The 24234-nt window shown below is 37.1% G+C and overlaps 1 long non-coding RNA gene across 1 annotated transcript; it reads right to left on the bottom strand.

Annotated features, from left to right (window-relative positions):
• Positions 1-11022: 11022 nt before the first annotated feature.
• On the bottom strand, positions 11023-21653 carry LOC134736842 (uncharacterized). Its single transcript, XR_010121225.1, has 2 exons — positions 15454-21653; positions 11023-11517 (listed from the first exon to the last, which is right to left on the bottom strand). It is a non-coding gene; the product is annotated as an uncharacterized lncRNA (long non-coding RNA).
• Between the last annotated feature and the right edge of the window lie 2581 nt (positions 21654-24234).

Consider the following 24234-nt stretch of genomic DNA (forward strand, 5'->3'; position numbering starts at 1 on the left):
TGGGACTACAGGCGCCCACCACCACGCCCAGCTAATTTTTTGTATCTTCAGAAAAGACAGGGTTTCACCGTGTTAGCCAGGATGGTCTTGATCTCCTGACCTTGTGACCCACCTGCCTTGGCCTCCCAAAGTGCTGGGATTGCAGGCATGAGCCACCGCGCCCGGCCAAAAGAATCTTAACAATTACTTCTTCGAGTATTGTTTTTCATTTACTCTCACCTCTCTTCCTCTTTTGGTATTCCAATTAAATGTATGTTTGCCTTTTTTATTAAATCCCATGCTTTTTATAACCTTTACTGTATTTTAAAAAAAACTTATTGTGTCTGTTTTTGTTTCAATCAGAACATTTATTCTCAACTGTCTTGTAATCCACTACTGCTCACTGTAGCTGTGTCTACTCTACAATGAAATCCATTCACTATGGTTTTAGTAACTGTAATTTTTAGTTCCTCAAGGTCCATTTGATTCTTTATTTTACAGTGATCTGATAAAGTTTTTCTCTGGCCATTTAGTTCTTTGAACCTATTTATCACACTTATTTTAAAGTCGGCTTTTGATCTGGATCTCCAATGTATCTTTTTATAAATGACTCTCATTTTTAATTCAAAGCCATGCCTTCTCTTACACTAGTGTTTCTTGTCTGTTTTGCTTGAATGTGTAGGGTTTGAAGAGACCGTACTGGGGTCTGGATGATGTATCTTTGCCCACAGAGGATATAGTTTTATTTATATTTTTTAAATTTTAATTTTTGTGGCTACATAGTAGGTGTAGATGTTTATGGGTTACATGAGATCTTTTGACACATGCATGCAACATATAATGATGACATCAGGGTAAATGGGTTATCCATCACCTCAAGCATTTATCCTTCATGTTACAAACAATCCAGTTATACACTTTTAATTATTTTAAAACATACAATTAAATTATTTTTTACTATAGTCACCCTGTTGGGCTAGCAAATACTAGTTCTTATTTATTCTATTTTTTTGTGCACATTAACCCTCCCCACTTTGCCAACCCCACCTTCCTTAATACCCTTCCCAACATCTGGTAGCCGTCCTTCTACTCTATCTCCATGAGTTCAATTTTTTTTTTTTATCTCCCACAAATAAGTGAGAACATGTGGAGTTTTCCTTTCTGCAACTGGTTTATTTCATTTAGCATAATGACCTCCAGTTCCATCCATGTTGTTGCAAATGACAAGATCTCACTCTTTTTAAGTGGCCAAATAATACTCCATTATGTTTACGTACCACATTTTCTTTATCCATTCATCTGTTGATGAACATTTAGGTTGATTCCAAATCTTGGCTATTGTGAATAATACTGCCATAAATATGAGAGTGCAGATACCTCTTCAATATATGATTTCTTTTATTTTGGGTTATGTGAGATTGCTGCATTATATGGTAGCTCTATTTTCAGTTGTTTGAGGAATCTCCAAACTGTTTTCCATAGTAGTTGTACTAATTTACATTCCTATCAACAGTGTACAGGTTTCCCTTTTCTCCACATCCTCGCCAACTTTTGTTATTGTCTGATTTTTTGACACAAGCCATTTTAACTGAGGTGAGAAGACATCTCTCATGGTAGTTTTGATTTGCACTTTAGCTGATGATCGATGATGTTGAGCACATTTTTATATTTATTATTTCCGTGTCTTCTTTTGAGCGATGTCTATTCAAATCTTTTGCCTTTTTTGATTGGATTTTTAGACTTTTTTCCTAAAGAATTGTTTGAGCTTCTTATGGATTCTGGCTATTAATCCCTTTTCAGAGGGGTAGTTTGCAAGTATTTTCTTACATTCTGTAGGTTGTCTCTTCACTTTGTTGATTGCATCTTTTGCTGTGCAGAAGATTTTTAACTTGACATGATCGTATTTGTATATTTTTGCTTTGGTTGCCTGTGCTTATGGGGTATTTCTCAAGAAGTTTTGCCCAAACTAATGTTCTGGAGAGTTTCCCTCATGTTTTTCTTATAGTAATTACATAGTTTGAGATCTTAGATTTAAGTCTTTAATCCATTTCAATTTTTATATATGGTGACAGATAGAGGTCTAGTTTCATTCTTCTTCATACAGATACCCAGTTTTTTCAGCACCATTCATTGAAGAGACTTTCCTTTCCCCAATGAATGTTCTTAGCACCTTTATCAAAAGAGTTCACTGTAGATGTATAGATTTATCTCTGGGTTCTCTCTTATGTTCCATTGGTATATGTGTCTGTTTTTATGCCAGTTCCATGCTGTTTGGTTACGATAGCTCTGTAATATAATTTAAGTCAGGTAATGTGATTCCTCCAGTTTTGTTCTTTTTGCTCAGGATAACTTGGGCTATTCTGGGTCTTTTGTGGCTCCATATAAATATTATGATTTTTTTCTTCTATTTCTATGAAGAACATCATTGGTATTTTGATAGGGATTGCTTTAAATCTGTAGATTCCTTGGGTAATATGAACATTTAACAATACTGATTCTTCCAATCCATCAACATGGAGTATCTTTCCATTTTTGTGCATCCTCTTCAATTTCTTGCATAATGTTTTATAGTTTTCCTTGTAGAAATCTTTCACTACTTTGGTTAATTCCTAGGTATTTTATTTTATTTGTAGCTATTGTAAATGAGATTATTTTCTTGAAATTTTTTTCAGATTGTTTGCTTCTGGCATATAGAAATGCCACTGATTTTTGTATGGTGATTTTGTATCCTGCAACTTTACTGAATTTATCAGTTCTAATAGTTTTTTGGTGGTCTTCAGGATTTCCTAAATATAAGGTCATATTATTTTCAAACAAGAACAGTTTGACTTCTTCCTTTCCAGTTTTGATGTCCTTTATTTCATTCCCTTGTCTGATTGTTCTAGCTAGGACTTCCAGTACTATGTGTAATAACAGTGGTGAAAGTGAGCATCCTCATCTTTTTTTTTTTTTTTTTTTTTTTGAGACGGAGTCTCGCTCTGTCACCCAGGCTGGAGTGCAGTGGCGCAATCTCGGCTCACTGCAAGCTCCGCCTCCCAGGTTCACGCCATTCTCCTGCCTCAGCCTCTCCGAGTAGCTGGGACTACAGGCACCCGCCACCACACCTGGCTAATTTTTTGTATTTTTAGTAGAGACGGGGTTTCACCGTGGTCTCGATCTCCTGACCTCGTGATCCGCCTTCCTCGGCCTCCCAAAGTGCTGGGATTACAAGCGTGAGCCACCGCACCCGGCCAGGCATCCTCATCTTGTTCCCAATCTTGGAGGGTAGGTTTTTCAGTTTCACCCTATTCAATATGATAAAGCTATGAGTCTGTCATATATGCCTTTTATTAAGTTGAGGTATGTTCCTTCTATAGTCAGTTGTTTGAGAGTTTTTTTAAATCATGAAGAGATGTTGAAGATTATCAAATGCTTTTCCCACATCAATTGAAATGATCATATAGTTTTTGTTTTCTATTCTGTTGATATGATATATCACATTAATTGATTTGCATGTATTGAGCCATTCTTGCATCCCTTGGATAAATCCAATCTGGACATAATGAATTATCTATTTAATATGTTGTTAAATTTGGTTTGCTAGTATTTTATTGAGGATTTTTGCATCAATATTCATCAGTGATATTGGCCTATAGTTGTCTTTTTTGATGTTATTGTCTGGTTTTGGTATCAGGGTTATTACTGACCTTGTAGAATAAGTTTGGAAGTATTCCTTCCTCCTGTAGTTTTTTTGGAATAGCTTGAGTAGGATTGATCGTTCTTTAAATGTTTTGAAGGATTCAGCAGGGAAGCCACTGAATCCCAGGCTTTTCTTCGCTGGGAGACTTTTTATTACGGCTTTTGTTTTTACTTGTTATTGGTCTCTTTAGATTTTGGATTTTCTCATGGTTCAATCTTGGTAGGTTGTATGTGTCTAGGAATTTGTCCATTTATTTTATATTTTCCAACTTATTGTCATAAGTTACTCATAGTAGCCACTAACGATGCTTTAAATTTCTGTGTTATCAGTTGTAATGTCTCCTTGTATATCTCTGATTTTATTTATTTGAATTAGTCTAGCTAAAGGTTTGCCAATTTTGTTTATCTTTTAAAAACTTCTTTGTTTAATTGATCCTTTGTGTTGTTTTTTTATTTCAAATTTATTTCTGCTCGGATCTTTATTATTTTTCTTCTACTCATTTTGGATTTGGTTTGCTGTTGCTTTTCTAGTTCTTCAAAGTGGATCATTAAGTTGTTTATTTCAAGTTTTTCTTCTTTTCTGATGCAGGCACATATGTTTCCTTCTTAATTTCTTCAATTTCCTTCTTAATTTTTTCATTGACCCACTGATCATTCGGAAGCATATTGCTTAATTTCCATGTATTTGTGTAATTTCCAAAATTTCTGTTGTTATTAATTTCTAGTTCTATCCCATCATGGTCAGAGAAGATGCTTGATGTTCTTTTTTTTTAATGCTTTCAGACTCGTTTTGTCTAAATTATAAGATTTTATGAACACAAAGAAGAAAACAATAGACTCTGGGGTGTACTTGAGAGGGGAGGGTGGAAGGAGGGAGAGGAACAGAAAAGAGAACTATTGGATCCAGAGCTTAATACCTGGGTGATGTAATAATATATACAACCCCCATGACACATGTTTATCGATGAAACAAACCTTCACATGTACCTCCAAACCCAAAATACAAATTTTTTAAAAAAGATTTGTTTTGTGACCTAACATATGGTCTATCCTTGAAAATAATACATGTGCCAAGGAGAAGAATGTGTATTCTGCAGCCATTGGATAAAATATTCTGTAAATATCTATTAGGTCCATTTGGTCTACAGTACAGATTCAATCTGATGCATTTTTGCTGATTTTCTGTTTGGATGCTCTGTTCAATGTTGACAGTAGAGTGTTGGAGTCTCCAGCTATTACTGTATTGGAGTCTATTGCTCTCTTTACCTCTACTCGCTTAATATATCTGGGTGCTCCAGCATTAGGTACATATATATTTAAAATTGTGATATCCTCTTGCTGAATGGACCCGTTTTTCATTATACAGTGACAATCTTTGTCTCTCCTTATAGCTTTTGTCTTGAAATCTAATTGTCTGAGAGAAGTACACTGACTCCTGCTCTTTTATGGTTTGCATTGTCATGGAATATCTTTTTCCATTCCTTTATTTTCAGTATATGTGTATCTTTAGAGGTGAAGTTTCTCGTAGGCAATGGATCATGGCATCTTTTTTTAAAAAAATACATTTAGCCATTTTTGATTGGAAACTTTATTTATATTCAATGTTATTATTGATAAGTAAGGACTTACTCCTTCCATGTTGTTATTTGTTTTCTGGTTGTTTTGTGGTCTTCCCTTCCTTTTCTTCCTTCCTGTCTTCCTTTTAGTGAAGGTGGTTTTCTCTAGTGGTATAATTTAATTTCTTGTTTGTGTGTGTGTGTGTGTGTGTGTGTGTATCCATTATGTGTTTTTTGATTTGAGATAACCATGAAGCTTGCAAATATTAATACTATTTTATAACCTATTATCTTAAGCTGGTAACAACACTGTTAAGTTTATGTTATGTAACAACATAAACAAACAAGAAAAAGGAAGATAAAAACTCTACAGCTGAATTTCGTCTCCCCACTTTTAAACTTTTGGTTGTTTCTAATTATATCTTATTGTACTATGTTTTGGAAATTGTTGTAGTTATTATTTTTGATTGATTCATCTTTTTGTCTTTCTACTTATGAGTGGTTTACACAGAACAGTTACAGTGTTATGATGTTCTGTGTTTTTCTGTGCACTTGCTATTACCAGTGAGTTTTGTACCTTCAGGTAATTATTTATCACTCGTTAATGTCTTTTTCTTTCTGAAGTACTCCCTTTAGCATTTCTTGTAGGATAGGTCTAGTGTGGATGAAATCCCTCAGCTTTTGTTTGTCTGTGAAAGTCTTTATTTCTCCTGCATGTTTACAGGATATTTTTGCTGGATATACTACTCTAAGGTAAGAGAATTTTTCCTTCAGCACTTTACAAATATCATGCTACTCTCTCCTGAAAAGTCTGCTGGCAGATGTACTGAAGCTCCTTTGAATGTTATTTGTTTCTTTTCTCTTGCTGCTTTTAGGATGTTTTTTCCCTCGATCTTTCGAAGTTTGATTATTAAATTCCTTGAAGTAGTCTTCTTTGGGTTAAATCAGCTTGATTTTCTATAACTTTCTTGTACTTGGATATTGATATATTCCTCTAGCTTTGAAAAGCTCTCTACTATCCCTTCAAATAAACTTTCTACCCTTACCTCTTTCTCTATCACCTCTTTAAGGCCAATAACTCTTAGATTTGCCCTTTTGGGGCTATTTCTAGATCCTGTAGGTGTGCTTCATTGTTTTTCTTTTGCTTCCTCTGTGTATTTTCAAATAGCTTCTCTTCAAGCTCACTTTCTTCTGCTTAATCAATTCTGCTATTACAAGACTCTAATGCATTCTTCAGTATGCCAATTGCATTTCTCAACTCCAGTATTTCTGCTTGATTCCTTTTAATTATTTCAATCTCTGTTGAATTTGATAGAATTCTGAATTCCTTCTCTGTGTGATCTTGGATTTCTTTAAGCTTCCTCAACACAGCTATTTTGAATTATCTGTCCAAAAGGTCACATATCTGTTTCTCCAGAATTGATCCCTGGTGCCTGATTTGGTTCATCTGGCAAGGTTATGGTTTCCTGGACGGTCTTTATGGTTATGGATGCTCATCTGTGTCTGAGCATTGAAGAGTTAGGTATTTATTATAGTCTTCATAGTCTGGGCTTGTTGTTTACCCATTTTTCTTGTGGAGACTTTCCAGACATTCAAAAGGACTTGGGCGTTGTGCCTAATTCACATCTGCATTAGGGGGCACCCCAAGCCCAGTAATGCTCTGGTTCTTAAAGACTTGTAGACGTAGCACTTTGGTGGTCTTGGAAAAGATCTGGTAGAATTCTCTGAATTACTAGACGGAGACTCTTGTTCTCTTATTTTCTCACAACGAGTCTTTCTCCATTCTGAGCCACATGGAGGTGAGGTGACACAAGCATCCCTGTAGCCACTACTATTGGGACTGCACTAGGTTAGACCTGAAGGCAGCACAGCACTATGTCTCATGCAAGAGGTCCACTGTAACCATGACCTGGCTACTGCCTATGTTCACTCAAGTCCCTGAGGCTCTACAAATCAGGTGCTGGCAAAGCCAGCCAGGCACGTGTCCTTCCCTTTAGGGCAGTGAGCTCCCCCAGGCCTTGGGCATGTCCAGAGGTGCCATCCAGAAGCCAGGGACTGGAGTCAAAAATCTGAGACATCTACCTGGAATTCTATTTTACTGCAGCTGAGCTGGCACTCAAACGATGAGATGCAGTTCTTCTCACTCTTCCCTATCTTTTCACGGGCAGGTCCAGACACTCTGTCTGGCCAAGGCCTAAATCAGAGATCTCCAAGAGCCCATTTGGTGCACTACTCCCTTGTGGTCAAGCTGGTACCTGAAGCCACCAAGTCTCGGAGTCTCACCCAAGGCCCAAAACATACTACGTGGGTATTACTGCTGGTTATTCAGGGCCCAAGCATTCTTCAGTTAGTAGGTGATGAATCCTGCCAAGACTGGGCTCTTCCCTTCAAGGCAACAGACTCCCTTCTGATCTGTGTCTGGAAATGTCACCCAGGAGCTAGGGCCTGGAAATGAGGGTTCATGACTCTAACTAGTGCCCTATCCTATTGTGGCTGAGCTGGTATCCAAGATGCAAGAGAAAGCTCTCCTTACTACAGCCCCCCACACTTCTCCTCAAGTGGAAGGAAGGGGTTTTTGGAGCTACAAGCTGTGCTGCCTGGGGTTTGGGGGGTGGTGGCACAAGCCCTCCCTTAGCCATCCTGGCTGGTGTCTCAGTAAGTTACATGCCCCCCTCCACCACCAAGTCCAGTGGTTCTGAGCCCAGTTCAGCACCTGGATTCACCTAGACTAGACTGCCTTTCAAGTTAATTTAGGGCACCAGAGCACTTTAGCTTGTGGCAGCAAGTCTTGCCAGAACTCAAGTTCTGACCACCAGATGGGCAATTTCTCTCTGGCTAGGGCTGGTTTAAATATTTCCAACATGGGTGGGCATCAGCCGAGTTCAGCCTGGTTTCACTTTCTACTATGACAGGGTAGCACTGAGTTTAATGCAATGTCTCACAATTGCTGTGTGCTTCCTCTCCCAAATGCATAGATTCTCTCTCCATATCACAAGGCTGCTCATGGGGGATGGAGGAGTAGCAGCATCAGTGATCAAAGACTGTCTTTCCTACCTTTCTTTCAGTGATATGAAGTTAAAACTAGGTAAAACTAGGTACTGTGAAGTGCTCAACTTATTCAGTGATATGAAGTTAAAACCATGTACTGTGAGTGCTCACCTTATTTTTGGTTCTTATGAAAGTGATTTTTTGTGTGTGTAGTGATTAAATTTGGTGTTCCTGTAGGTGGGGGGACAACTGGTACAGCCTTCTATTTGGCCATCTTGCTCTGCCTATCAGGATTTAGTTGGCATGCAACTCTGCTAGGGGGAGTAACAAACCCAGCTCATATTAATACTGGCAGTCACTGAAATGAGTCAAATCTAAGCTTTAGTCCTCTTGAAGGCTGGCCTATTTTTGTTTACCTGTAGTTTTACAGCATAACTCTTCATGGTGACAGCAAAATGTGTTTTCCAAGGCCTCTCGTCATGAATGGGTACTAAATTCCAATTTTTGTTCTCTCCCAGTCCCCTGGCTGCATGAGTTGGTGGAAAGCATTGCTCAGCTTCCCCACCTCTGAACTGCCTCTTTAGAAATTAGTAAATGCATTCAAAAGAAAAGCAGTACCTGGTTACCTATCTGAGTTTCCATTCTTTTCTGCATTCTAGCCCTGCAAATCCTTAATCTTCATTACTTAGGTAGTTTTCCAATGCCTTCAAATAGTTATTTGTACTTTATTTTGTACATTTGCTAGCTTTTTGTTTGTTTTACAAGGAGTATTGCTCTAAAGCAACTGATTGTACCATTTCCAGAAATAAAAACTCCACTAAAAATTTTAGTTCTTGACTCTTTTTGAATCTAAATTGTAGGATACTCCCCAAGGAACTCACTTCACACCAGAGGATATAATTGAAATTTTTATGGAATTCAAAGAAGAGAATGCCACATCATAATGTTGGTCTTCTGATGCCACTACAGACAACCTTGATTAGAATCAACTGGGGTGCCTGCTAGAGATGTAGAATTTTAGGCTCTGACTTGGACCTATTGACATAATCTCTGTTAGTAGTGCCTCCACAACTACATTCTACAAAGCTTCTCTTTCATTTTTAGGCAAAGAAAAAAGATTGAGGACATTTGCACCAAGGGAAGAAACTAAAAAGAAGATCTATTAGTTTTCTAGGGCTGTTACAGTGAAGTACCACAGTCTGGGTGGCATATATTTATTTTCTCACAATTTCGGAGGCTACAAGTCAAGATCATGCTGTCAGGGGGGTTGGTTTCTTCCAAGGTCTCTCTTCTTGGCTTATAGATTGGCTATCTTCTCCTTGTGTTTTCACATGGCCTTCTATCTCTGTCTCTGTGTAAATTTTCTCCCCTTATAATATGCCCATATTGTATAAGGGCTTATCCTAATGACCTCATTTTAACTTAATTATCTCTTTAAAACTCTATCTCTGAATATAGTCTATTTGTAGTTACTGTACCAGCGGTTAGGACTTCAAACAATGAAAGGCTTTTCTTTGGCAGAGGGGGGCCAATTCAGTTCATAATACCTCAGGTAATGAACCTTGACTCCCAGGAAGAAGTATCATTTTTTCCATACATGGAAGGCCATTAGAATTTAGAATTAAATTCAGTAGCTCCCAGTGAGCTTTCAGAAAATGGCCCTTCAAGCCACTGCACTCTATACTCAGTAATAAAGTGAAGAAAAATTTTCCTAAAGAATGTCAGTCTTATTGCTAGAGTCCCTGATATTGCCATATCTCCTGCCCTTTCAAAGGTCTAGGTGTTCAACATTTCCTTGAATTTAATGAGATGCCTCAGAATTCTAAAAAAAGTTTGAAAAGTTATTACCTGAATTTTTTAACTTTTCGAAAAAAATGGAAAGAAAAAGTGCTTTAAATTCTCTACCAGACTTTAAAAAATGAGTGAAATATTTATAATTTTTTCAAAATAATTTACATCATTCCATTAAAAATCAACCCATGGAGAGTACAGATCTTCAGATTCTTGACTACTGAAGTATCACAAGCATTAAATTAGCAAAAGAATAGATTTCACATTGAAGTCATCTAATCTCTGGAGTACAGGGACAGTCAAGGAGAATTATTTAAACTTACATAGCATCACATTTATTCAATATGTATTTACCAAACACTACTATATATATAGGCATTTCGGTGATTACAAAACAAAAAACAAAAGAACCTACTAATTTGTGGGCCACACACTCAAAAGGCTTATGACCCAGCTGGGAAGGCATTAAAAACATGGAATGTTGAGAGTCATCCTTGCATAGAGGCCACACTACTATCTGAGTTGTAACTATCTGAGCACATGTTGTATTGTGAAAGTAAATGTAAAGGTTACTAAAATGTAAGGTAGAGAAATTAGAACTACTTACAACTCAATTAGAAATAGCCAAAATTCCAAAAAGGTGAATTACTTATGATGTAGAGAGTTTTTGAAAAGGGTAGCCAAAAATAGAAAATATTTTGAGCGTAAATAAGGTTACAATAATTATAATGACAGATCCTGGTTTGACTTCCAAGACAAGTACAGTTTTTTTTTTTTCATATGTCTAAGATATGAGAGTAAAAAAAGATCATGAGAAAATATTTCTGTAAACATTGTGGCCATCTCGTTCTTTTGACTAGGTAGTATTGTATCATTCTAGAGAATAAAAGAATAAAACTGTCAGTACATATTTTCTAGTAAAAATGTGAATTGAAGAAACATTAAGGAACTAAGTTGTTTATAACAGTGTCATCTCATAATAAAACCAAAACACTTTTAAAATGAAAGTACATATACTTAAGTAAACACATTTGCACTTTCTTTTTTCACTTTATTAAATAAATAAAAAAAATTCCCTAAATACAGTATTATGACACCACCTACTGGGAATTTAGAAGACAGCAATCAAGTTATCTAAGTATAACTATCCTTTTTTCAACTGCAAGGAAAAAATATCAATAAAGTGAACAAAAGAATGGCCAATATATACACACTGGTGACAGCACAGAGATATTTAACAAAATTATTAGTCAATTTTCATGTTAGGGAAGCCTCTAGCTTAACCATTTATCTTTGCTATTTTGAGTACTATTAGGTGAACTAGTTTGGATTAATAAAATTAATAGATGTGTTTATTAAACAAAACACTCATTTACTAACCTATGATGAGAGACAGTTGCTTGCAAGATGAATTTCGTTCTGTTTTTGCATCGGCATACCTAAGAAACCTAATCACAGTAAATTATTTGGGTAAGTGTATGGAAGAGGTTGGTCCTCCACAAGCCGAGATTCGATCAATCAGCATCTGTGGACAGAATTAGGAAAGTTAGGATTGGGTAGAGAGAGAAGTACAACTATAATGATCAATGGCGTGGTCAACCCAGTGAAGGACTCTAGGGCATATGTGGCCCTGCATTGGGCCAAAGTGGCTTGACCCCTTATTCATGCATTCATCGGCCCAAGATGTGGGAGACCGCAGGAAAAGCATGCCCTCTAGTGACCCTCTGCAGCTGAGGTAGACCCTGAAGGACGTGCCAGCAGGAAACGCTCCCTTGAAAGGGGATCTGGGAGATTCCTCTCCCAAACCAACTCAACATGAAATTAGAGAGAGGCTCTAAAGATAATTTAGGCCCCGTTTTTGGGATGATTAATTTGATAAACATGATTATATTTATCATGCTATTTCTCAATTCTTTTAAAATTTTCTTCCTTCCCTGTGCAAAACTGCCATCAAAATCGAGGCAGATACTTTTACATCATCCACATCTGAAATAATTTTTTTTTGGTAAATTTCTACAAATGTTTATATTTATTTACCTTTTGGTCACAGCTTATATACATCAAATCAAATAAAATACTATGTTCCTCAAAGCCAACACTTAACAATTAAACTCACAAAGGATTTAATTTTGTTACTGCCAGGTTCCTGGGATCACTACAAACCTGGAGCCATTTAAAAGTACTCATTTTGAGATGTTTCAGATTATCTATGCAATGTCCACTCTAGCCTCAAACCCACATAACCAAATACTCAGCTTGTATGAATTTCTCCCTTCATCCAGAGTAAATTATAAAAAAACACAAGTTGTTTTCTTGTCTTTTTTGGGGGAGAAAGTTTTCTCCCCTTTTCCTGATAATTTTGCCTTTTGCATGGGCCCTCGGCTCTATGTTTTTCCCCTGCTTACTCACAAGAATTATGTTTCATGGCCTAACGATCCAATTTATAGTGGGAGGACAAGTTGTTAAATTTTAAAATGTAAAATTGTGAAGAAAGTTATTTAGGACGAAAATTAAAATTACAAAAATATGACAAATACCAACAAATATCATTAAATCCAGTAGTCTCTGTAATTTTATTCATTTTGGGCCACACCCCTTCATATATTAATAATTTTGTAAAATTTCCTATGGGGAGACTGGAAAAGTAATTTATTCTTCCTTTTAGATCAGTTGGTCAAAACGATGTCAGGTTTCCTTGATTCTTGGTCATTAAGAATAGTTTCCTTCCTTCTTAGTCTAAGGAATGCATGAAAACTTTCAATATTAATATTTTTTTCAATCCTGTGTCTTGTTAATGGGAGTGTTTTCCAGCTGTATGATGCATGCTTCTGGGAAAAGAAGTCCCCACTGAACTCTTGAAGCCACTCTGACGAGCCTTGGTCCCCACCGTTCGGAAATAACCCTTGTCAAGATTGCCTACTCATCTATCCTCATTTTACTCCGAAGCACTTCACATAGGTGCCTACTTCTTACGTTTGGAAGAATTCCCCTGAGAGACAAAGACTTTCCTACTTCATTCAATATTGGTCTCTACTTCCTTTGTAGATTTTCCCTCCAACATAGAACCTTTCAGTGCTCCTCAGAACTCGTCGTAGGCCCTTCTCTTTGTTATCATTTCATTACATGGTATCATGAATTTCCTTGGCTATAAATGCATCTCAGAGCTGATGATTTATATTTGTATTTAACTTTATATCTCCAAGGGACAATCCTACTCTAAATCCCAAGTGCATAACTTCAATTGCAAACTTGCAGATTACAAAATCGAATATTAGAAGCAAGTATAGCCACTCCCAAATATCCCTTTCAAACCATACATCTTTCCTCCCTCCTACAAGTAATGATTAATCTAACTTGCATGGCAATCCTTCTTTTTCGTTTTACTATCCATGAGTGCATTCTGGTATGTTTTGGGTTTACCTAAGGTTTTTTGGAACATCAAATAAATTATACTATGTGTTTTTGTCTTATTTCACTCAATACTATTTCACTCCTGTTGATACATGCACTGTGGTTTGCTCTTTATTGCAGTACAGTATTCCATTACATGAATATGGTGCAATATGTGCTTACTGTTGACGGATATGTTTCCAGTTTTTGCTAATACAAACTATGCTTCCAAGAACATTTTGTACATGTAAAATGATACACATGTATCTAGATATCTTTAGAAAAAATACTTAGGAATTGCTGAATATACTCATAACTTCAGATTTTTAAAGTAATCCAAAGTGGTTGGACTTACACACACACCAGTATAATGAATGTTCCCACTACCACAGATACATCTTCACCAACATTTGCTAGTGAGAATGGCTAAATGTTTTTTTCAATTTTACATGTGTTTGATGCTATCTCCTTGAGGCCTTAACTTGCATTTTCCTGGCTGCTAATAAGACTGAACACCATTCCACATTGATTAGTTTTTTCGTTTTTTTTTTTTTTTGTAAAGTGCTTGTTCAAGCCTTTTTTAATTATCAGGCATGTTTGTATTGATTTAAATGTATGTGTGGTAGGTTTTTTTTTTTTTTAATCTGCTTCGTGGCTCCTCACATCTTCGAAACCTGCCAAACTCTTTCAAAAGTATTGTAGTTATGTAGCTGCATCCACTTGTATTTTATGGGTTATGAACATGCCTTGTCATCAGTTCTTTTGAACATGATGTCTATGGGTTCTTCTTTAGCCTATTTGCTCCATTTTTTATGAAACTATCTGGGGACACTTCAGAAAGCATGTCATAATTATTTTTCCCAAGCCCCAAGTCCATTGTTTATGAAATTTTATTAGTGCATTGCCATCTTGCCTCGCATGCTGCAAATATCTTCTCCCACTAACCTGCCATCTTTCCACTGTCTTTAGGGAATCTTAATGGACAGAATATTTAATGTGGTTAAAATTGCCAAAAATTTCCACCGTTTAATTTTGTGTGTGTGTGTGTGTGTGTTTGTGTGTATGAAGAGATCCATTGTTATTCCAAGATTTAAAGATAGTCTCCTATGGTATCTTCTATGAGAATTATAGATTTCTGAGATTTAACCATCATGGAACAGTTGGTATCCGAATAACTTTCCTGCCATTAATCAAAGTTGGATAAAAATATATGAAGCCGGCCGGGCGCGGCGGCTCACGCTTGTAATCCCAGCACTTTGGGAGGCCGAGGCGGGCGGATCACGAAGTCAGGAGATCGAGACCATGGTGAAACCCCGTCTCTACTAAAAATACAAAAAAAATTAGCCGGGCATAGTGGCGGGTGCCTGTAGTCCCAGCTACTCGGAGAGGCTGAGGCAGGAGAATGGCGTGAACCCGGGAGGCAGAGCTTGCAGTGAGCCGAGACTGCGCCATTGCTCTCCAGCCTGGGTGACAGAGCAAGACTCCGTCTCAAAAAAAAAAAAAAAAAAAAAAAAAAAAATATATATATATATATTTATATATGAAGCCATTCTTTTCAGTGTCTGGACAATGGATAGCACAAGGTTGCAATACTGGAGAGCAGTAAAGCACACACCAGGTAAACTTTCTTCCTGGAGACATTTTCAAACTATGAGGCAAGGGAAGTACAACCCACACAAAAAGCAGTTGTCTTAGAGTGTGGTATTTCCAGACTAACGGAGACGCCTACGATCCACACTGTCACTCTTAGTTTTAATTTTCCTGAGAAATTATCTAATTGCCAAGAAATCATATGACTACCATGAAAAATGATTTCCATCCATTTTTAAGATGATTAATAATCTTTGCTAGTCCAAATTTCAGGTTAATTCTATGTGTTATTCTTTAAGTGTGAGTACAGGGACAGATATAGTCAGTATTTTATTTCCCTACAAGCCTCCAAAAGAAGGGCTAGGCAAAAAATTTAGCCATTTTTCACTTAAAATATTTATGCTAATGTAAATGTTACATAGACATGTCACTTTCCAATTACGTTTCTAATTTCTGAAGTGGTAAATATTAGCAGACATACCTGCCAACATAAAAGTTCTTTGAGGCCCTTACTAATTTGTGTGAAGACGTTCTGAGATTAAAAAAATGAAAATATTCAATTAGAAAACATTTTTGTAAAGAGGGAGAAAAAAGGAGCACATTCATAAATACAAGAACATTAAAACACATTAAGATACCTGACTAAAGAAAAATAAAAATAATCTAAAAACTCTACTGAGGGACATATGAACCTAATAGGACAAACACTACTCTTTAGGAATAAGAATATTAATACTGAAAATGTGCCACAATTTCTCTATGTGAACCATGCAATGTCGTATGTATCTATGTATCCTGTATTATAATCAGAATACCAATAGAATCTGTATTTGAAGGAAGATTAAATAATTCTACACTTTATCTGTAAAACAGTATGGAATTATGAAAGAGATAAGGGTGTATGTGTTGGGAAGTAATACTTGACTTATTAGGTATGAAACCTTGTATTAGTTACAAAACAAATATTTTAAATATATATTCAAACAAGAAGCAACAATAATCAAATCAGTGAAAATAGCTGAATAGAGAAAATAGAACTGAATCGTATTTGTAAATATCAAACATAAAAATGATTATCTAGTGGAAGTTACATTTTAGATCAATGAGGAAGAGCAGGAATTATTTTATAAATGGTATTATGACAACCAGATAATACTGACAGAAAATGTTGACTCTTTATTTCACTACTTTAATGTAACTGTCAACTGCATTAAAAACTGATCTAAAAATGAAATCATAAAAATATCAGGAGAAACACGAGTATTTTTATAACCCTGACCAGAGAAAATTCTAAACATTATACCTAAGGCAGAAATAGTAGAGCACCACTACGTAAGAATGGTTATAATGCAAGAATAAAGAAATTAATTGTAAAAGTATTTGCAACGTGTGTAGTAATGATTCCTAATGTGAGCTACTGCCAAGTTACAGACATAAACACCCAAAAGAAAAAGTGTAAAGGATGTAAACAGGTAGTTAACAATACAAGAAATACAAATAGCCAATTAACATATTGGAATATGCTCTCACTAAAAATTTCAAAATGAGAATACACTTTTAGCTAGCAATAAAAAAATTAAAGGTCAGTAATATTCTGTTATTGAATGTATGAAAGAACAGTCTCATGTACTATCGGTGGCAGTGTAAACTGTAACAGCTTTGGTGAAGGGCAGTTTGAAAAACGTAGCTCAAAATTTTAAGTCTACATATTCAGTGACCCAGACAGAAATTATACATTGAGAAATTTTAGTGGAAAGACAAAGTGCATAAAGTATATAGAGACATATGTAGCAGCCTATGCTCTATGTCCACAGATAAATACTAATGGAGCATTCTCCGTATAATCAAATACTATAGAGCAGAAGAGTGGTAGATGAATATACACTTTCTTGGAAACATCTGCATTTATAAACTTTATGATATTTTGATAGTTATGTGTGTACATGCATACGCACAGAAAGATGTCCACAGGCACGAACACAAAAATGTTAACAGTCCCTAACTCTGGATTTATAGATGAATTTGGGTGAATTATTACTTTTGTCTTATTATCTAAGTTTTATTTTATATACATACCACCTGACAGACTGTGTGGCATGTGGTAGGCACTCAATAAATGAATGGATGGACATGAACACCTGATTATAATATGCAGATTCATCCACTGTCAATTTTAAAAGTTAGGCACTATATAGCAGCATTACGGTCTCATTTAATAGAAAAGAGTAACAAGATTTCAATTTGAGCTAGTACACTTATTCTTGAGGGCCCTGAGTGTCTCTACAAACTCCTGAGTATCTGGCGTTTTAGGGACTAATACCTGTAGATAAAAATGAGTCTTTGAAGGAAACCCGTGTGCTGGTTCTTCATCTATTGTTTCTCAGCTCCAATTCCACCCTTCTGTCCTCTGCTGTGTGTGCTGGGGCCGGGACTCTGCAAACTACACTTCTCTGACCCCTCTGACTGCTGCTTATTAGGTTCTGCCAGTAGGAAGTACTACAGGGAAGTTGGAAGGAAGATGAAACAAGATCTAGTTCATCTCTGATGGCTAGTCCTATCAGCTTTGTAATAACGGCAGCGAATGCCAGCCTTCAACGACTTCGAAACTTCTAGAACTGTCGTTACTTTACCCCTCAGCATTACCATGAGCAGGTAGGTGGTGAGCCTCCTCAGGGGTCTGAGCACTAATGCCATGAGGACCCTTTTTGGAGCTTTAAGGCTGGCAACCCCAATTTTTTCCCATTTGTTTTCTTACCCTTAGGACTAGTAGCTGCATCCTACAGTTGTGATCCCTGGGTTACTCTCTAATGCCTCTGTACTCACATCTCCTCTGTTGAAATATGTGGTGTCGGCTTTCCTGATTGGACACATGCTGGTAATGGTGCTCTCTGCAGAGCCGACGTAGTAAAGTCATCAATTGCAGGATCAAGATAGAGAGACATAAATGCTGAAGGCCAATCTATTAAGGTTAACATTTGGGAGGTGTCTGAATGTTAAAAGGATGTTAATACAGAAAGACATCCGTATCAGCAAAGGTCTGCTGGGGCAGCTCTGTCCAATGAAACTTCCTATGATAATTGAAATGTTCTAAAATGTTGTCCAATATAGTAGTCAACAGTCACATGTGGCTACGAGCATTTGAAATATAGCTAGTATTACTAATTAACAGAATGTTTAATTTTATTTAAATTTAAATGGCTAACGAAAACTGTATCAGTGCAGGTCTAGGGTGACTGGAGGGTCAGAGAATCTGCAAGACTGCACCACTAAGTTGCTAGTTATTTTAACAGGTGCTAGGATTACACAAACAAGAGATACAATCTCCTGTAAGAGCTCAGTCCAGCAGTGGAAGACAGACATGTAAAATAAACCACTTTAAAAGATTATTCTTTCAACAGTGTGAAGATGAATTTCAGGGGCAAGATCAAAGACAGTGCTACTCAGGGACAAATCTAACAGTCAAACTCAGAGATGGCGGACCTCATCGGCCATAGTACTAAGGAGTATTAAAAAATCTGACGTGTTGACACTTGGTAATCAACGGGAGGTAAAAGGAGAATTGAGAATAATTAATTTTGGGATTCTCACATCATTTCATCAAGGGAGTATGAGACAATCAGATTTGGGAAAAAGTGATGAATTCAGATGTGCCAAGTCGAAAGTGTCTGTGAAACATCCAGGTATATGTGCTGAAAAGACAACTGCAAATATGTATTGGTTTAGAACTCACATGGGTATGATTAGAAAACAATGACTTGTGAATCATGGAGGCATAATAAGAAGACAAACTAATAGACACAACCAGAAAAAGCGAAAAGCATGAGGAAGTGGCCAAGTACCAAACCTTGAGCACAACCTTAAGTAGGAAGGGAAAAAAAAACAAAAACAAAAAACACTAGGAATGCAGGTAGAAGATGGAAGCCAAAGATCCTCAAAACCAGAACAGGAGTAAACAATACCGACAAACTATAAAAAGGGCTGACAATTATTGAATACTTAATGCGGCACATAGTTTCCAAACATTTTATATCTGGAAACCCATTTAATCTTTTAAAAAATCCTCTAAGGTGCATTATGTCATAATGCCCATTTTATAGATGAAGAGTCTGAGGCACGGAAAAGTTAACTCACTCATTCAAGGTCAACACACAGCGAATAAACAGCAGAGCCAGAATCTGAATCCAGGAAGTTTGGTTCCAGAACCTGCACTGTTAACCATTCATAAGAGAAAAATCCAGTAGGGACTGAAAAATATTTTCATGCAGCTTTGGCTAGAGCACATGTCAAAAGTGGGCATGGTCTATGGCTGAGGGAACATCAGCAATCTGAAGACCCCTGCCCTTTCATGTGACATACAGTACTGTAAAAAGCAAATTCCTCCGCCCTACTTTAGCTAGGCTCAATCACAGTCTCATAGTAGGGAGACAGGCAAATCCTAAATTAAAATTGGAAAAGCAACCATCTAAACTCCAGTACTCACATTTAAAGCCCTGTAATACACATGAGAGATAACATCTGGACACTTTAAAGAAAAAAAAGTTCCTCATAAGCTTTTGATGAACTAGGTTAGGAATATGGGTCTAGGTCAGGTGCAGTAGCTTGCACCTGTAATCGCAGAGGCATGGGAGGCGGAGGTGGAAGGATCACTTGAGTCCAGAAGTTTGAGACTAGCCTGGACAATATAGTGAGACCTCATCTCTACAAAAAAATAAAAAATTAGCCAAGCACAGCTTGCACATGTAGTCCCACCTACTTCAGAGGCTGAAGTGGGCGGATTGTTTGAGCCAGAGAGTTGGCGGTTGCAATGAGAGGAGACTGCACCACTGCACTCCAGCCTGGGCAACAGAGCGAGACCCTGTCTCAAAAAACTAAAAATACACACAAAAACTCCACAAAATGAAAACAACAAAAGAATACTGGTTTAGCTCTACATTACTGAAAAAATAAGAGAGCTGTTTGCTACAGGGCAAACATGTTGTATGAGATAGTCTAGGGGGGAAAAGTGAGCTTTCTGGATTACTTCTGGAGAAGAGCAAACACTCCCCCAAAATAGTGGACACATGTTGAAATTTGTAAGCTCATTTTATAGTACATTCTGATTCTATTTCTATTTTCTAAATAATTTGGGTTATCAATGTTTACCCCTTTATTACAAGCTGGTTAACAACTAATTAAATTTATAGATAGGAGGCACAAAAGTTGAAAAGAGGATCATACCTAACATCTCCAGTTTTCTCGGTTAGGCAAAGAAAAGATCATCCAGCGTTACAGAAGCTGGCATTGCATAGGAGAGGCTGAGGATGGGAATGAAGGTCTGAACTACCCACTGAGAACTGTACACAGAAGGAATAAGGATATTTGAAATTTTGGTGTGCATGTGTGCAGTTTCTCCAATCATGCCTCTTTTATTTTAATTCTATTATTATCACTGCTATGTTATTTCATTTTATTGTATTTTAAGTCACTCCGACAAAGCTAATTAGAAAAAGAAGAAACTGAAGGTTGGAAAGTACAAGGGGAAGACATGGGAAAGGATGTGTAAAATAGATGAAATTAAATTTTTGTAAAAACAATGACCCTCTCTCCGCTTCCACCACCACCCCCTAAAAAAACCACCACCCTTTAGGTGTATATGCTGCATAAGGTTATCCAAACATGGAAAAGTATGTGGCTACGGTGGTTAGCGGTTGTTAACTCTAGGCTGGGAGTGCTATGGAAGATGAAAAAGGGACATGTGATCAGTAAGAATAAAAACACTAGCAAAACAGAAACATATTCATGGTATAATGTCAGGTGAAACTGATGAAATAAACAGGAGTAAACATGGAAATAAAAGTTTGTTCAGTAAGAACACTGAGCTGATTAGATGAATGCATTATAAGCAATTTCTAACTGGGATTGCTATACTTTCAATATAGTTTTTAGAAAAAGTAAAATAAAGCTTATGTAAGAACAGAACTACAGATATTTGCACTGTATCTTGAGGCTAAAGAGAAGACGTTAACAACCACACTCTTGTTTCTGGAAAGGAGGTATATAAACTGGGCTGTCACATACTATTTTTTACTAAATTGTCCCCCAGATTCATAAATTGAAGCCCTAAGCCCCTAAAGTGACTGCGTTTGGAGACAGGGCCCTTAAAGAGGTAATTAAGGTTAAGTGAGTTCATAAGGACGGGGCTCAAATCCAATGTGACTGGGGTCCTTATAAGAACTGGAAGAGAGGCCAGGGATGCAGCACACAGAAAAGGCTAGGTGAGGACACAGAGAAAAGGCTAGGTGAGGACACAGAGAGAAGGTGGTGGTCTGCAGGCCAAGGAGAGAGGCCTCAGGGGAAATCAAATCCACCAACAGCTTGATCTTAGACTTCCAGCTTCCAGAACCAGAAGAAAAATTTCTGTTGTTTAAGGCACCAAGCCTGTTATTTGGTTATGGCATATCTTAGCAGACCAATATATATATATTTTGGATGAAGTTATCATGGGCACAACAAATGGTATTTAATGTTATTTACAATGTAAATTTTTAAAAATTCAAACAAGAGTATTCCCATTCACCATCCACCTCCACTTCCCCAAGCATCCACATTTTTATTCGCTGGGAGAATGACAGGACCCCTCAGAGGCATAACTTGACAAATTTAAATCACAAAATAAAGATGCTGAACTTTGGAGAATCAAATACCTACCTTATTCTCAATTAAATGTAAAACTAAGCAAAAAAAAAAAAAAAAAATTAGATACTTCCTTGAAATCCCAAGTGAGGGAAACATAAAAAATCTTCCAACAAACAACAGAGCACAAGTGAATGAAAATTAAACAGCATCAATTTACGGCGCACAAATGCTACCAATAGTTTCATTTAGTGCAGTGGCTCTGAAACTTCAGTAAACATCAAAATTATCTGAAGGACTTGTTATAACACAGGTTACGTGAAGAGTTTCTGAACTGGCAGCTCTGAAGTGGGACTCAAAAATTTTCAATTCTAACACGTTCCCAAGCTGCTGAAGCTGCCTACTGATCTGAAGAACACACACTGAGAACTACTAAAGCGTATGGTCATTGTTGTATCGTAATGGATGTGGAACGTATTAGAGGGATCCCTACATGTTCATTCATGTGTACTGGTCTTCTGAGATGTCTGAAGTTCTATCTATATGAATTCTACCCTGAATTATTTCAAAACGTAACTTTTTTGGGGTAGGAAGGAATAACATAGTAATCAAAATGAGAGTCATTTAAATCAAAGTGAAATCTGCTATGGACTACAGTTCTGAGGTTCCAATTCTGAAGTTATTAACTCTAAGTTATATTTAACATGGTAAATTATATAAAGAAATTTCAAATACAACATACCAGCATCTCTGGGACACAGCTAAAGCAGTCTTAAGAGGGAAATTTATAGCACTAAATGACCATATCAAAAAGCTGGAAAGATCTCAACAACCTAAATCCCAACTAAAATAACTAGAAAACCAAGGGCAAACAAACCCCAAAGCTAGCAGAAGACAAGAAATAACCAATATCAGAGCTGAACCGAAGATAGAGACCACCCCCCCCAAAAAAAAACCCTTCAAAAAAATCAAAATCAAACAATCCAGGAGTTAATCTTTTTTTTTTTTTTTTTTGAGATGGAGTCTTGCTCTGTCACCCAGGCTGGAGTGCAGTGGCACAACCTCGGCTCACTGCAAGCTCCACCTCCCGAGTTCACGCCATTCTCCCACCTCAGCCTCCCGAGTAGCAGGGACTACAGGCACCCGTCACCACGCCCGGCTAATTTTTTTTTTTTTTTTTTGTATTTTTAGTAGAGACAGGGTTTCACTGTGTTAGCCAGGATGGTCTCGATCTCCTGACCTTGTGATCTACCCACGTTGGCCTCCCAAAGTGCTGGGATTATGGGCATGAGCCACTGTGCCCGGACAGAAGCTGATTTTTTGAAAAAAATTAGTAAAATAGGAGACCACTGGACTAATGAAGAAAAGAGAGAAGATTCAAATAAACACAATCAGAAATAAGTGGGATCTTACCACTGACCCCACAGAAAGACAAATCAGATACTATTATGAACACCTCTATTCACATAAACTAGAAAATCTAGAAGAAATGCATACATTCCTGGACATACACACCCTCCCAAGGCTGAAACAGGAAGAAACTGAATCCCTGAACAGACCAATAATAAGTTCTGAAACTAAGGCAGTAATAATAGCCTACCAACCTAGGAAAGTCCAAGACCAGGCAGATTCACAGATGAATTCCACCAGAAGTACAAAGAACAGTCAGTTGCTATCATTGCTCCAGAAACGATTTCAAAAAATTGAAAAGGAGGGACTCCTAACTCATTCTATGAGGGCAGCATCAGCCTGATACCAAAACCCAGCAGACATACAACAACAAAAACAACTTCAGGCCAATATCCCTGGTGAACATCGATGCAAAAATCCTAAACAAAATACTGGCAAACTGAATACAGCAGCACATCAAAAAGCTTATCCACCATGATCAAGTAGACTTCATTCCTGGGATACAAGGTTGGTTCAACATACAAAAATCAATAAATGAGATTCATCACATAAACAGAACTAAAGACGAAAACCACACGATTACCTCAATAGATGTGGAAAAGGCCTCTGATAAAATTCAACATCACTTCATGTTAAAAGTTCTCAATAAACTAAATATTAAATGAACATACTGCAAAATAATAAGAGCCACCTATGACAAACCCTCAGCCAGCATCACATTGAATGGGCAAAAGCTGAAAGCATTTCCCTTGAAAACCTGTAAAAGACAAGGTTGTCCTCTCTCACCACTCCTATTCACCATAGTATTGGAAGTTCTGACCAGAGCAATCAGGCAAGAGAAATAAATAAAGGTATTCAAATAGGAAGACAGAAATCAAACTATCTTTGTTTGCAGATGACATGATCCTGTATCTAGAAAATCGCATCATCTCAGCCCAAAAGCTTCTTAAGCTGATAAGCAACTTCAGCAAAATCTCAGGATACAAAATCAATGTGCAATAAGTGCTAGCATTCCCATACACCAAAAACAGGCAAGCCAAGAGCTAAATCACAAGTGAACTCCCATTCGCAACTACCACAAAAAGAATAAAATACCTAGGAATATAGCTGATAAGGGACGTGAAGGAGCTCTTCAAGAACTACAAACCACTGCTCAAGGAAATCAGAGAGGACACAAACAAATGGAAAAAAAAATTCATGCTCATGGATAGGAAGAATCAATATCATAGAAATGTCCATA

Source organism: Symphalangus syndactylus, chromosome 5, assembly GCF_028878055.3.
Source record: "Symphalangus syndactylus isolate Jambi chromosome 5, NHGRI_mSymSyn1-v2.1_pri, whole genome shotgun sequence".
NCBI classification, from domain to species: Eukaryota; Metazoa; Chordata; class Mammalia; order Primates; family Hylobatidae; genus Symphalangus; species Symphalangus syndactylus.